General features: G+C 45.5%; 1 long non-coding RNA gene across 6 annotated transcripts in view; it reads left to right on the forward strand.

Moving 5' to 3' along the window:
* LOC147010599 (uncharacterized) overlaps window positions 1-16,072 on the forward strand; it is a 114,730-nt gene that overhangs the window by 69,721 nt on the left and 28,937 nt on the right. For 2 of the 6 annotated variants that reach the window (XR_015052604.1, XR_015052603.1), the window contains exon 7: window positions 2,801-2,892. The exons of the other annotated variants lie outside the window; for them this stretch is intronic. This is a non-coding gene — a long non-coding RNA (uncharacterized LOC147010599). The remainder of the gene's footprint in view (window positions 1-2,800; window positions 2,893-16,072) is intronic. 6 annotated transcript variants of the gene reach the window in all.

Below are 16,072 nucleotides of genomic sequence, written 5' to 3' on the forward strand. Positions count from 1 at the left end.
AGCCGATCCCTTAATGTCTGTTGCTCGCCTGAGTTGAACAGGTTGAATTGAGCCTCTTCTGAACTCCTGAAGTGCAGGGACGATTGGTTGGCTGATTGCAAAGCAATAAAGAAGATGCAGAAAATGGCCTCTTGACAGATGTCAATACATAGAATGGAATAAAAACTTGCCAACGAAAAGAGGACCAACACGCCGATACAGAAAGTGATACTTTTAAGATATTAGACATCCCCAGGAACATGCTTGTTGACCGCTCCGATGCGCAATGTGTGGTTATTGCCGCCAGCCCACATGGGCGCCAATGGTCTGGTTGGAATTAGTCTCGAGAATTTGACATGTTGCTGTAAGAGACATGCGTGTGTAAAGGAAAGCCGATATCAAACGAAGTCAGAGGAAACGGGCTCCAACAAAGCCTGCGGAATTATCTTTACCTGTCTGAAAGTCTCCACGTCCATAATACGGAAAAGTGTCCACCTGTGTCGTAGTCGCGGAAGATCGCCAGGTCGGAATGCACAAAGTCTCTCCTAATTTTGTTGATGTTTGAGCTCAAGCGAAGTCGGGTGTTGATGTTGCAAACATTGGGAGCCGGACAGAGTTGTATTATTATCGATGGTTGATCGCATGCAGGATGAGTTTGCAACAGAGCATATTGTACAGGTGTGTACGTTCTCAATCTACAGAAGTTCTTCATATGGAGGACAGGTCTTCAACGCAGGCTCTGCTCCATACAGATGGCAGGGTCTTCAAGAAGCTTCGTTATCCTCTTCCAATAATTCAGGGGTTAAACCAAACGTTGGCTGTGATGTCACACAAACGTTTGGACCATTGGTCATGACGTGCAACAAACGACCAGGCAAGAACGTCATCTGATCTATAATAAGTGCCATTCTCCGAGAGGAGAGGGGAGCCTGTCCAAGCAGCCAGCTTCTGGGCAAGGGGTTAATGACCGGTTGGTTTGCCATTGTATTATATGAAAGGACCAACATAAGCCATTTGAAATTCGGACAGGGTATACAGATACAGGCACACTAGGGTCTACTCCTTTTGCGAGCCACCAAGGGATTTTGAGCATCCCCGTGTGAGTTTAAGGACCCACGGTTTAAATGTGAACGGAATGCTAATGACACCTTGAAAATGATATGTCGTATTGTTTTGGTTTCATGTACAGATGTCCAGACAGACAACATCCCCTGTTAATATCCGTGTGTCCGATTGCATGACACAGGTACACGGAGGGCAGGGCGGTACGAGGAATCGTCATGGCAAGGTCGGACAAACAAGCCACAAGGGCAACAGGGGATGGGCAAGAAGAGTCGAACGCCAGGCAAATGTCTGCCTGTTAAAGCAGCTTATCCATGCTCCAATAGCTCTCATTAATCAAAAGCTCGGAAACAGCTGTCCACACGGCTCGGCCTGGGTGCTCGGCCCTCTCAAATCTGGGTCTGAGTCCTCCCGCGATGGAGCATACGTCACAGGCATTTCTCATCATCGTCCTCATCCTTATTGGTATCTGTCTTTGCATTATCACTTGGCTCTCAACCGTGTCTTCATGCGACTTTAATTACACTTCATCTCACAAGCATCTTCAAATGCGAGTGCCACACCAGCCGGTCTCATTCACTGGGTGGTGCAGGCAGCAGAAAAGGCAACGGCGATGTTGTACAATGATTGAATAGGGTTCAAGCAGAGCCACCAGCAGGAGTAAAGGGTTTGAACGCTGGACCTCCATGAGATTAGAGCAGTCCCATTGCCTTCGAACACGAAGGAATATCGTATCCTTTTCAAGAGCTGGACACATGGATCTTTATTTCCTTACAGCTTGACTCGAACGCGCCTCCATTGAAGCTTCTGCTTTCTTTGTGCAATTCGAGACAGGCAGAATTGCCCGAGAGCAGCGGTGGCCGTGTGGGGCCATTGAGAACGAAGGCTCGCGTACAATGGGTTGCGGCGGAAATCCAGAGTGGGTGAACAAAGGCCCGTGCCAGTGCAAACCAGGGAGATGGAGGCTTCACAGAAAGGCAGTGTCCGACCATCGGAGGCAGGTGTTTGGCTAAGTGTGGTTGCTGGGTAGGGGGTTGAGGAGGGAATTGGTGGTGGGAGGGCTGGTGTGGACTTCTTCATCTGCAGATGATGGTCAGGCCCTGTGAAGCTCGTGTTCAAGTCGACCTTCTGGGTGGGTGACCATTTCAATATCTGGCAATGTTTTCCAATTTTTAAGAACCTTTTGATTCACGATGTAGGAGATCTGTCCATGCCAAACGTTGCTCTCACATCTTATTTAACTACTTTGAAATGAAGCTTTCCGAACAAACCAATCAAACAACCAGTTGGAAGTTTCCAAGTTGATAAGATTTATCAACTTTATTTTGGACAAAGTTATGCATATCATTCGAGAATACAATGCGCCAACTACGGTGATGTTCAACAAGTTCCATGACCTCGCAATATAGTCCAGGAAAAGGCATAAAAACAAGTGCTACATTTTTTATTTGGACAGCCTACAGAGTCGAGGCTCATGGAGAAGCTAGAACACAGAACGAATCAGGACATATCAGAACCAAAAATAGCGGTAGAAAAAAAAAGAGGGGAGGGGACACACAAACAGCAGGGTCGAGGGGCAAAATATTGGGACACTTGGATAAATAAGGGATGTGGGGAAGAGCGAGGGTAAGGGGAGGATCCACCGGGTGATCAAGATGGAAAAACTGGAAACTTGGAAAGAGTTGGGCTTGGGGAGGGTTAGCGGGGTAGAAAAGATCATGGTTGTGGATTGAGGGTGACCTGCGACGGTTGTGAACAGTTGTCTTGAAGACATGGAGGGAAGAATGAGTTTGAAGAGGATGTGGAAGTTGGTTCCACAGGTGGGGAAAAAGGAGGAACGAATGAGTGGAGGTGAGCACTGATCCTGGATTTTGGGAGTTTTGGGGATTTTGGAGTTTTTCTTGTGAATGACATCATTCGATTTTGAAAGTAAATTTTTAAAACGTTGGTGTGTCTCAGACGATTGTATCTCGGTCGAAGACCTTTTTTTTTAACGCCACATTGCTAGCCATCTGAGTGGCTTAAAAGATAGACCCATTCACACCAAACATATCTGAAGGAACAACGAGGGTACAATATGTAAACAAGCACAAGGTGTCCAACTGTATGCTTGACTCATACATGGAATTTTGAGATTGGAAAGGTCACAGTCGGTCGAAGACCTTTTTTTTTAACGCCACATTGCTAGCCATCTGAGCGGCTTAAAAGATAGATCATTTGCAGGTGATGTTCCACATCAAGAAGACAGGTCTGAAGACCTAATCATTTAAGGGACACCTCCAGGTGTTCACAACGTCCAGACGTGACGGCAAACTTAACGGCGTGCTTCGTTGTGCAGCGCCTCCTACTGGTGCAACACCAGACACCCAGTTGACAAGAGCAAAACTTGATCGTTTCACATCACACACCCAGGGCGGTGTGCCGGTGTGTGTTTGAAATGATTGTAAAGATGCCATGCTGTTTTGAGAGAAGGTGTTTGGAGTTGAGAAATGGAGTTTGCTTCTTGGAAGGAAATCATTCACTGTTTGACCAAGGGACCTTGATTAAATGTGGTTGCCTGGTAAGTTGGGAAACAATATGATACTCAAAATGGCATTATACAGCAATGATTTTAGGATAACTAACCCAACATTCACCTGTTGGGATAACTACAGCCAGTGTCACGAATACCTCATACCTACCAGACTCCCCGGACTGACTCATTCCTATCAGACTGAAGACTCCCCTTTACTCATCCTCATAGACTCTTCCCTTACTCATGCAGACCAGACTCCCCTCCCCTTACTTTCTAAAATTCATTTTTATGAAAATCACAACCAGCTACTCCGTCGTGTGATTTGAGATGCAAGCTTGGCAGGTGACAAAGAAAGCAAGATAAAAGAAGGCAACACAATAAAACGATGGCACATTCACATTAGGTGTCTGAAGTGCACCGTGTTGTGGATTGAGCTCCAGCTGGGTGGAACCTACAGGTGTGGATTTAAATAGCATGTGACCTGATTAAAGGTAGAATAGGGAGAGCGATACTTTCATGGCATTTCATAGTTTATGATAATGTTGCGGTCATGTGAAACTGTCACTCCCCAAAGCAACGGCACACAACATATAGCGAGTGGTCCCGAGACAGTTGTTTCATTCGTATCCATGTTAGATAGCCCTTCCCTCATGTCTTGTGGGTTTATGGGATAAAATGTGTTGCGAGGGCTTTTCGCAGGTCTTTATTCCCATTCTGTTTTCTTTATCCTTGAGGTACTTATTTTACTTCGCACACATGACCCTCCTTTCTTCCATGCAAGCATGCAGATCACAACAGGCAGTTCATTTGCATACGCACGCCCTTTTGCATTCAAACCTTGCACCATTACCAAACAGATGCTCACCTTAGACCTTCTCCAGACTCGGACCACAACGCTACAACATCTCCACAACCACCACAATGCCTTTATAAAGATCCCGACATCATTCCAAGCTCGCTTACCTTCTCCAACAACCGCCACAACCACCTCCATCACAAACCCACCACTACGACACCTCAATCACCACTTCATAACACCATAACGCTACACCACCGCTACGATTGTTGCAACCACAGTCACCACCACGAACGCCCACCACTGCCCTTTGGAGATGTTGGGGAACAATGCATGCAACTACCACTACAGATGCTTGTGCTTGGGACGTTCTGGCATGTAGTTTGAAGCGCAAATGTGCACTACAATCCGTTCAACATCGCATGGATAGTCCAAGCTCTCTGCTCGATTACGGCTCCCATTTGGTGTCCAGCACATATTCGTGGTTGGAGAGCACCATCAGATACTCTCTCCCCAAGTTAAAGTCAGAGTTGAGTTGTGTGATGAGGCGAATAAATGAATGAGGCCATTTCCGGTGCCGAGTCCTCGCGTGGGCAGGGCCATAACCAGGAGAAGTGTCCGTGCACCAATGGGGACGCTTGGAAATGCCTACTGCCTGTCCTGATTCATCTTTACGCTCCTCCCTCGCCAGACAATTATAAATACTTTGCGAGGGGGAGGCAAAAAGAGATGCTTTTGGCTTGGTCAGTGGTATGGGGCGGAAGGTGGAGCTGAACAGGCATACGGAGTTTGAGGAATGGAGCAGACGGAGCGGACCGCTGGGTGGGCGAGTGATTCAGGCCAAGCCGAAGCACCTTTACACTTACAGGCTTCCTCACACATTATTCGGACTGCTCACACATTCTGTCTCTTTTTTCTGTCTCGTCTGCTGTCGACGCAAAAGAGCAATCAGTGAGGGCAAGTCCCGACAAACGTTGTTTTCAGAGCGACCCCAAAGATACGTCCCTCTTTTCATTTTCTTCTCTGCACCTCATCGCATCTCTCATTTTGCACCTCCTCTGACATCCTCAGTTTTCCTCCTCATGCCCCTCCTAAGTGACTGGGAAGCGTTGGTCCGTCGGGCACCAGGTACAACAAAGGTCGGAAACACCTCATCTGTTCTCATCTTTCTTTGCTCTCTAACTTTCCTCGGGGTGTATTTCTGATGGTGCCTGTCCCAGTGTAAAGTTAAGATTGCAGTTCTTAAGTTATGCACTGTGTCCTTTATTGTTCTTTGTAAATATTTGCATGTCCTTTTACTTCACTTATTGCAATAAATTGTTAGTGTTATACATGCACCCAGCTCATAGCATCTTTTCCCTATCAGTCCAGTATGGTCCGCATGCAGGTTAGCCGGGAAGTTCTGCCCCATCGATTTGCTCTTGTTAGCCGGTGCGTACTTGCAGCGCCGCTCGGCTGCACCTGATCCAGTGAGTTAATTAGAGTACGCATCGAGGGTACGAGACTCCCCTCGTAAGGTATCATGTGAAGTCGTGTAACCCTTCCCGATTGGCAGTACCAATCGGTGCTTATGGTTGCTTAGCAACCCACCGGCACGCAGAGTTTTCCGTGCCCAGTGGCCTCAGGACCGAGTGTTCGGGAGGAACTCGGGCGCTTCCCATCGTGGCGAAACTAGAACCCTGGATCCGTAACAATAGACAGGAAGCACAATTTCCACGAAAGCCGATGGATAAAAATAAATAAATAAATGATCATGATAAGTATATAGGAAATAGAATTTGCGCTCTCTCTCTCCCTCGCCTCACATACATAACTAGAACGGTACTTGGTAGAGTGCACACCTCTGCTAGGCTAAACAGTTTACATTTTGTATCCCACTGATAGGCTGGATCTGGATCCGGACCTGAACCAAAATCGAATTGGCTTGTTCTTGTCACCTACCCAACTCATCCACCGAGTTTTGTCATCACTCGTCCACAACTTTTTGAGATATCATTCTATGTATCGTTTTTGGCCCCATCTCTCAATGGTGAAGAATCGCTTTAACAATTTAAAAATTCTCATATCCAGATCCAGATCTTCACCAAAATCTCATCAGTTTGTCCTGTCACACACACAACTGGTCCACCAAGTTTTGTCTGAATATATCCATTACGTTTTGAGATATCCTGCTCACAGCCAAAAAAAATAGACAGACAGGGGTGAAAACAGAGCCTCCCTCCACCTTTGGTAGTGGAGGTAATAAATAGATGGCTTCTTACAAGACAATTTATAATCCCAAGGGTTAATCTCGACTCGTCCTCAGTTCCAGTTTATTATTCAATAGTTGATTGTATTTTTTTTTTTACCTCCGCCATCTGTGATGGACGAGGTTATGTTTTTATCCGTGTCTATTCGTTTGTTTCTTTGTCTGAACAAGATATCTCAAAAACTTATGTAAGGATTCGGAGGAAACTTGGTGGACAGGTTGAGTGTGTGACACGGACGAATCGATGAAATGTTGGTGAAAATCCGGATATGGATTATTGCGATTATTTTATATTTTTTTTCAGTGATTCTTCACCATTGAGAGATTGGTCCAAAAACGATATGTAACATGGTATTTCAAAAGGTTGTGGACAAGTTATGACAAAACTTGATGGACGAGTTGGTTAGGTGACAAGAACAATGAGGTTAGATTTTGGTTCAGGTCCAGATCCAGATTATCAGTGGGATACAAAATGTAAACTGGTTTCTATATATTTCTCTTTCAGCACCAACCCCAAATCATACCTTCAACAAAACACACAGGTGTAAGTGTGACAACAGTGAATAAAGTGTCGAATGTATGGCAGACGTACAGGTTTTCTAAGTCAGGTCCAAGTGTTCCTTGGATATACTATGTGGCATTTGAGGAGCAATTTTAATGGGAAAAATTATTTGAAAAATAAAATGTAAATACTCTTTTTATTTGTTTTTTTTTTAACACTGTATTCACCTGCGAGCCGTGCTGTGACTGGGCAGCAACCTTGCATCGGGGCACACGGCACTGCTCTCGGCATGCTCAGTAGGGCACACCTTAAACCGAACCGCAAGCTCTCGTTACGACTTCTGCATTATTTAATGTAACATCTCTTTTGACTTGTATCTCTGTATCACATAAATGTTTTGTGTTTTGGAATCTACTTTTTGGAGATGCACCATTAATTACAGAACATCATGGGACCATCATTGTGGTAGTTGTTGACCAGGAAGGATCTCAGTATATCAAGGTGCTAATACAGATAATTTGATCAGGATAGTTGGACCAAAGGCTGAATTTATTGCCTCGGTTTAACAAAATGCAGAACAAAATGTGTATATATATATATATATGTATATATATATATATATGTATATATATATATGTATATATATGTATATATATATATATATGTATATATATGTATATATATATATGTATATATATATATATATGTATATATATATGTATATGTATATATATATATACATATATATACATATATATATATATATATATATACATATATATACATATATATATATATATATATATATATAGTGCACTGCTGTCTAAACCGTTACATCAGCCCTGCCTATTTGGCATGAGCTCAGCAGAGCTACAACCCCTACATCTCCAAATGGTTGTATTGCAGCCAAAGGATGGGGACCTCCTTCATAAGGCAAGGGGACTTGCTCTTATTGAGGAGTAGTCCAATTGTATGATCATGCATTCTGACTCTTCAGGTGAGGGTGTGTGTTCGATTGACCATGCACTTCAGCCTTTTTTTTTTTGAATACACTGTCGAGGCTTGTATAAGAGCCAACACACAGAACGTACAGCAAGGGGAGCAGGAGAAAAGAGGGGTGGGAGAGGGAAGGAAAAAACAGTTTGGAACAGAGACATGAGGAGATCTGTGGAAGGGAGAGGGATGGGGTGGGGTACCCAGGGTAAACAAGATGGACACTACAGGGACTTTCAGGTCCTTACATGACAGGGACTTTCGGGAAGGAAAGCAGGGAATTTGAAGGAGGTGGGTTTCGGGGTGGATTATTGGGGGTAGAAAAGATTGTGGTTTTGGAAGGGGGAAGATATGAGGTGGTGGTGAACAGCTGTTTTGAAGACCCGGAGGGAAGAATGGGATTGAATAGAGTGTGGGAGCTTGTTCCAAAGGTGAGAAAAAAGAGGAAGGAAAGAGTGAAGGTGAGCAGTGATTGGTGATTTTGGTAGTTTTACCAGAAGGGGGTTGCTGGCGGACCTTGAGCATCCTGCAGAAATATAGGCAGGACAGATAGCAGACGGAGCAGGGGGGGGGGGGAGGTGAGGCCGGAGAGGAGACGGTAGAATACAAAAACACCACTGACTTGCCTGTGGTGAGAGCGTGAGAGGCCCAAAAGACTCAGCCTCTTCACGGAAGATACCAATGATCCTAAATGCCTTGGTTTCCACAGTGTGAAGCCAAGAAAGGTGGGAGCACCAGCCCAGGGGGGGAGAGCAGTACTCCATCAGGCTGCGGACGAAATCTTTGTTTGTGGTCAGGAGCTCAGGTGTGCCAAGGAAGGATTTTGCATGATGGAGGATTCCCAGTCGGCGACTGGCTTTGGAGGCCAGGTTGGAAAAGTGGCTTTCCCAGGAAAGATCATGGCAGATAGTGAGACCCAGAAGCTTGAATGAAAGGACTTCTTCAAGAGGATTGTTGAGAAAGTAGATGTGGGGGGGGGGGGGTTCCAGGTGGTCCTTTCAGAGAGACATCATGAGAGTGTGAGATTTGTCCAGATTGAAAGACGTTTTCCACGTGTTGGTCCAGTTTGTGATTTTATTCAGCTCTGCAGTGAGCGAAGAAGCTGCTGCTTGCCGATCTGAGGGATGACAGATGATACGGCAGAGGGTGGAGTCATCAGCAAAAGAGATAAAGAGGATTTTCCAGAGAGTCGGAGAGATCATTGATGAAAATCATTCGGGCTGAGGTGCATGTGCAGGCTCATATGATAGTATTGTTGGACTGTATACTTTGGCCGTGGGTCAAGGTGCATGTCCCAAGCTGTTCAAATGTTTTGGTTTTTGAAAAACTTTTTTTTATATAAAAAGGCCGACCTCATAAGGCAAGGGCCAACAAGCCCGAAGCACTAATCCGTGGATGTTCACTCTCTGGGGTGGACAGGTCTATAGAATTGAGGATAAATTATCCTCCCAGTATTGGCTGCAGTACAATCCTATGGAGATACAAATGCCTGTAAGCTCTTCTAAGCTCATGCCTAATATGCAGAGCTTATGCAACTGTTTATCCAGAAGAACCTTTTTAAAATTTAAACTTCTTGGCTGCTCCTAGAACTATTTTTACCACAGACAGGTTAATGTGTGGCAGGAATTTCCTGTTGGTCAGGATGCATGCAGCAATAGCTTGTGTGGCACTTGAACTTGCTTCCTGGTACCCACTACAGTTACAGGGTCTGATCTTGAGATATAGTACAGACATATACAAATACATTTACATACACAGTAGCCTGCAAAAGTATTCACCCCCAACCAATAAGCCACATTTAGATGAATTACGAATGATGTTGAAACAATTTTCCAAATGAACTTTTTTATTCATAACTGAAGAGATCAAACGAAACACTGTTATAGTTGAAGGAAGTTCTTCTTCTTCTTCTTCCGGCTGGTCACTTTCAGGGTCGCCACAGCGGATCATCCGTATGATCCGCATAGTGATTATGGCACATGTTTTACGCCGGATGCCCTTCCTGACGCAACCCTGGTCACCTCTTACGACACAGGAATATGGTACACCTATTTTAACCGGGGTATACACTGGCCCAGTACACTGGTACTCATTTCACCGACCTCGGAAGGATGACAGGCTGAGTCAACCCCTGGTGTATTAATTCAGTGGCCTACGGGGATTGAACTCAGGTGAAGGAAGTTATATGTCAGTAATAGCTGTAAAAAAAAACATGCACAAATCAACATTCACTGGTTGCAAAAGTATTCAGCCACTCAGGTCAGTACTTGGTGGAAACACCTTTTGCAGCAATGAGTGCTATGAGTATTTTGGGTAGGTCTCCACCAGCTTTGCACAGTGAGATGATGAAATCTTTGCCCATTCTTCACGTGAAAATTGCTCTAGTTCTGCCAAGTTTAATGGGGATCGTCGATGGACTGCAATCTTCATGTCTCTCCATAAATGTTCAATTGGGTTCAAGTCAGGACTTTGACTGGGTCACTCAAGAACATTTATTTTCTTCTTGTTCAGCCACTTCAGTGTGGCTTTAGCTTTGTGCTTCTGATCATTGTCTTGCTGAAATGTGAATCTCATACCCAGTTTTAGATTCATGGCCGACTCAAACAGGTTTTCATCATCGATTCTCCTGTACTTTGCATCATCCATTGTCCCTTCTATCCTGACAAGCTTGCCATTCCCAGGTCATGAAAAGCAGCCCCATAACATGATGCTGCCACCACCATGCTTGACAGGAGAGATGGTGTTGACTGGGTGATGTGTAGTGTTTGGCTTGTGCCAGATGTAACACTTTGAACTCAAACAAAAAAGTTCAATTTGTGTCTCGTCTGACCACAAAACTTTTTTCTCCACATGCCTGCAGTATCATTAAGATGCTTTTTCACAAACTTCAAACGAGCTTTTAGATCCATCTTTTTCAGTAATGGCTTTTTTCTTGCCACCTGTCCATAGAGGCCAGCTTTGTGAAAGGAACGGGATATTGTTGATTGACGAACACTGACCCCCATCTCGGACATAGAGCCTTCCAGATCATTCAGTCATTGGTGGATTTTACAGTGACATCTCAAATCAGTTTGCTGCTTGCCCGGCTGCTGAGTTTGGATGGGCGACCCGATCTGGGTAGAGTTTGGGTGGTATGATACGTCTTCCGGTTCTTAATTATGGATTTCACCGTACTCAAAGGGATAATGAGTGACTTTGAAATCTTCTTATAACTCTCTCCTGAACGGTGCTTCTCCACCACTTTGTGTCTGACTTCTTTGGAAAGCTCCTTGGTCTTCATGTTTCCATTCTTGGTTGACCAAGTGAGTTGCACCTAAAAACTCCTTAGAAAAGTGGGGGAGCTTAATTTTTGAGTTACACAACTGATGGTGAAATTTTAACTGTCAAAAGGTCAAAGGTAAGCGTTACATAAACACCGTTGCGGCCTGTTCCAAGGAAGTGTAATTGGTCTGTCCAGGCTGTTCCTTTTTCTTTTTTTAACCATTTGAGCTTTTGTTTTCAAATTTTCAACAAAGCTTCATTTTGAGAATATGGAGAAGACAAATTAATAATTTTGTCAAAAGTTCAAAGGTCAGCATCACATAAAAACGTCAATTTTCATCCAATTGACCTGAAATTTAAATTATCATTTGAGCTTTTGGAAGCCGTAACATTTTTTTTTACCATTTAAGCTTTTATCAACAAATTTTCAACAAAGCTTTATTTTGAGAATATGGAGAACACTAATTAATAACTTGATCAAAGGTGAGAGCATGATGTAAAATCATAAATTTTCATCCAATTGACCTGAAATTTTTATTATCATTTGAGCTTTTATCAACAAATTTTCAACAAAGCTTTATGATGAGAATATGGAGAAGACAGATTAGGAATTTCGTCAAAAGGTCAAGGTACCATTTAGCCTACAGAATAAGAAGAAGTCCAAATTCAAAGTGGACAGGCTTTGCATTTTCAGATGTTTTCTAGTTGTCTTCTTTTCTCATGTGCAGCACAAGGCTGTGAGTAGCATAATTGATTGAGGGTGTAGCAGTCCTGCTGATGTAGTACCCCTGTAGGTTAGAGCAGTAATTTCGAATTTGGCAAGGATGATGGGGATTGTCCCCCTATTTTTCGCAAAGGATACCCCAAAGTGATCTTTTATGTCCATCGACTAATTCTGGCAGATGGTACACCCAGTTTAGCATCCATCTGAGGGACGGCTGGCATCTCCTGGTGTGTATCAGCACTGCAATGTATCCAGCGATTCGTATACAGTATGATGTTGAGGCTTCAATGATTCGAGTGAGGAAAGTGAAAAAAAAACTTTGTCAGTAAGACACCATTGCAGCCTCTACCAAGTCAAGGCATTGTTGAGCAGGCCCAAAAAAAAAGAGGCAAATTATGATGACAGCGAGGTGGCCAAAGATAACACCTTGATACAGGATGATTAAATAAGGCTGTTAATGATCTTCAAAAGGGGTGTTTACATCACCCAAACACCCAATTTTCATTCATGCATGACCTTGGAGTTCCCTTTGTATGCATGGAAAGTTTGGCACTGCTAAGTTTCATGGTTTTGGAGTTATGGAGGAGACGGACGGACTGACTGACAGACTGATGGATCCACACTGATATTTAGTGGTGTTGACTCACAAATACCACACATCGCTTCGCTGATGGGAATACTAAGAGAGGGAGGTGGGAGAAAAAAGATGGGGGGGGAGAGAGAGGACGGGGGTGGGGGGTGGGAGAGAGAGGTAGGAGGGGGAGTGAGGTGGGGTGGGAGAGCGAGGAGGGGTGGGGAAAGGGAAAGCAGTGTGAGGGGAGGGGAAGGAAGCTTGAGGGGAGAGGAAGGGAAGGCAGCATGAGGGGAAGGGAAAGCAGCATGAGGGGAGGGGAAAGGAAGGCAGCGTGAGGGGAAGGGAAGGCAGTATGAGGGGATGGGAAGGGAAGGTAGCATGAGGGGAGGGCGTTACTGGGGCAAAAGTGCTTTCAATCGTTGATTGCGAAAGCGAATGTGTTGCTGTTGCAGACTTTGGTTTCTTTGAATCTGCATTCTCAATGGTCACTTATAGGTACTCTCTCTGTGTTTGGTTTTCAAATGTTTTAGCATATTGGACATATTACAGTGATGAACAATGTCTACTGAACAAAGTGAGTATGCAACTTCTGGACTGTCTTCTTTAACCTTCCTGAAATAGTTCAAAACTGCGCTTCTGGAACTTTTGAACAACATGTTGTCAAAACTTTATCAGCCGATATATTGCCTGCCTGTTCCTCAGCAAAGCAATCGGCACGCTTTTGCCGGCCAACTCAAAATTCCTTGCTATTAATTTAAAAGGAACACGCCCTTGCGGCGTGTTTCGTTTGCAAGTGACTTGCTTTTGCTCAATATTGCAAATGGGATATCCCAGGGTCATGTTCCTTTTCAATTAATACATTACCAGGCCATGTGTAACCGGAACATGCACAACAGGGATGAAAAAAACTCCCTAAGAAAAAAACGCTTCTTTCGATGAAGCAGGAATTCCTCGGAATTGACGTCAATTACTTGATTCCTTTTGATTCCACGGTTGGAATCGAGTACTGTACTTTGGAATTTATTCCACCCACCACTATAAGCACTGAAGCAAGCAAACCAACAAAACGGTTGATGAGGAAGGCTGGCTGGGTTATACTAAACACCATCTGGAGATGTCTGGAGATGACCGAAGATGTCCGGAGTGTCAAACAATGTACAAATTGGACAAACTAGAAGCACCTGCTCCCTACGGGAGCTGTCAAGGGGGTCATGTTATGCCTATTTTACTCCAAGGAGTCCCAGGATTACACACCCCAAAAATGATTGCGATCGGTTCAGCCGTTTTTGCGGTACCTGGGAACAGACAGTGAATTATAGTAAAGACTAGAAGCACCCGCTCCCTACGGGAGCTGTCAAGGGGGTTATGTTATTATATTGTTGCGGAAATGGCCCTTAGTGTGTTATTAAATATAGGATTAGCCCAGATCCCCCATTAAATGCATGTTTAGCCAGGTTGTTCGGTAATTGGACGTTACACGTGTGTCGGGAGGTGTAGCAGGCTGTTCATTGTTCGTGCGGTGGTGGTGTACCGAGAGGTTCTTCTTCTTCCTTCCCCTCTCCGGACGAGGCCCCGCCCAGTCGGCTGAGAGGGTGTGGCCTAGAGAAGTGAGCACCGGCAAGGCGAAGGTGGGACTGAGAGGTGGTGCGATCGGCAGTAAGAGGAACTGCCTGAGCCACGATATGGGCGATCGGCAGTAAGAGTGACTGCCTGATTTGTCGAGTCTGCCTTCTGCTGGATAATAGGCTGCTAGAGTCGAGTTTGTCGGCTTCGTAAAGGGGCGCGCCCCAAAATAAAAGGTGGTAAAACTGAGAGCGCCGAGAGGTGGTGCAATCGGCAGTAAGAGGAACTGCCTGAGCCACGATACGGGTGATCGGCAGTAAGAGTGACTGCCTGCTTTGTCAAGTCTGCCTTCTGCTGGATGAGAAACGACTGTGAGAGTCTGCCTTCTGCTGGATAACAGGCTGCTAGAGTCGAGTCTGGGATCGGCTTTGGTGAGAGGAGCGAGCCCCAGGAAGGCAAGGAAGAAACGACTAGTGAGAGTCGCGATCTGCTGTGTCAGGGACGGTTGTGTCTGTCTGCGATCTGCTTCGTGAAAGAGGCAGGAGAAACTACTAGTGGGAGTCGGCGGTCGACTTTTATGAGGAGGACATCGACAGGTTCAACCTGCGTCTAACCACGGAGCCTCTGTCCTTACTCACCTCACGGCTCGACGACGTCTTGTGGCCCCATCGATCCGCCTGCGGAGCCCAACACCCCAATTTGGCCGGACTTGTATGCTGGACCTTGTAGAAAGCCAGCTGGAGCATACCATAGATCTTTCGTCTTGTGCCGTCGACCTTACAGGGGCTGAACGCGCTGAGGCTGCGTGCGTGGGCGGTGTGACAAAAGGAGGACGACACCGCCATTTTGCCACGCAGCATGTTTGAGCTTGGGTGCTCGAATCCGTTGACATCGGCTTGTCACGAGCCGCATTCGGGCCTTTGACACTTTTCCTCTCGTCCATGAAGCATCACCAAGTACTCTGTGTCTTGTCTGCATGCTGTCGGTGTCTTGTCTGCATGTTGTCGAAGGTTTATCTCGCTAGGGTCCCCTTCGAAACCCGTAATCCGTAGCTCCCTAGTTAAGAACGGGTTATAAATTTATTATAACATGTCGTGCATGCTTGGTGTGTTGTGTTCCCCGATGTGTCCCCAATAAATCTGGCTGATTCATATAAAGTTGCCGCTTTGGGTTTGCTCGTGCCGTGCTGAGAAACAATTCGCTCGATTGGTATATAAAACCAAAATGGACTACGGACTGGGAGACTCCGCTCGGTCTCTGACAAATCCAGTCTGTAGCCGGGGGCTATTCCCCCAGCTGGCAAGGCACAGGTGTATTTTGTTATCGTGATCTGAGGCGCGTAACCCGAGAATTTTGCCGAACCAGCCGGCGTTATAACCCCGGAGACGGCGGTGCTGTTAAGGCCTCGGTCACATTTGCTCTACGGCGAGGATACGGCGGCCGTACGCCCTCTAAATTGACAGAAATGTGCGGCGGCCGCAGGGAAACTGTGGTGGCCTCAGGGAGGCCCTACGCCGTTTGGCTATATTTTACAGGCCGTAGGGGCGCCGTGGAATTATAGCGCGGAGTTATAACTTTTTTTCATTTCTACGTTTGCCATAGCAATTCGACAAGCCATGCTATGACGTAGATGTGTTCGACGTCAACCGTACGTAGGGCGTACGTGAGCTTGCGTTATTCGTGCGGCTGCCGTAAGCTCTTCTCAATGAAAAATGAATTTTCCCAACCCCCAAAAAATTACGGCGGCCGCACTATTTCCACGGTCGCCGTATGGTGGCCTTGTGGTCTGTGTGACTACCTGTCGGCAACGCAGGGTCGACGCACGGTTCCTCTACGCCCGCCGTGCACCTACGTA

The sequence above is a fragment of the Eptatretus burgeri genome, chromosome 16 (genome assembly GCF_056783735.1).
Source record: "Eptatretus burgeri isolate ZD-2024b chromosome 16, Ebu_testis_v1, whole genome shotgun sequence".
In the NCBI taxonomy this organism is placed as follows: Eukaryota; Metazoa; Chordata; class Myxini; order Myxiniformes; family Myxinidae; genus Eptatretus; species Eptatretus burgeri.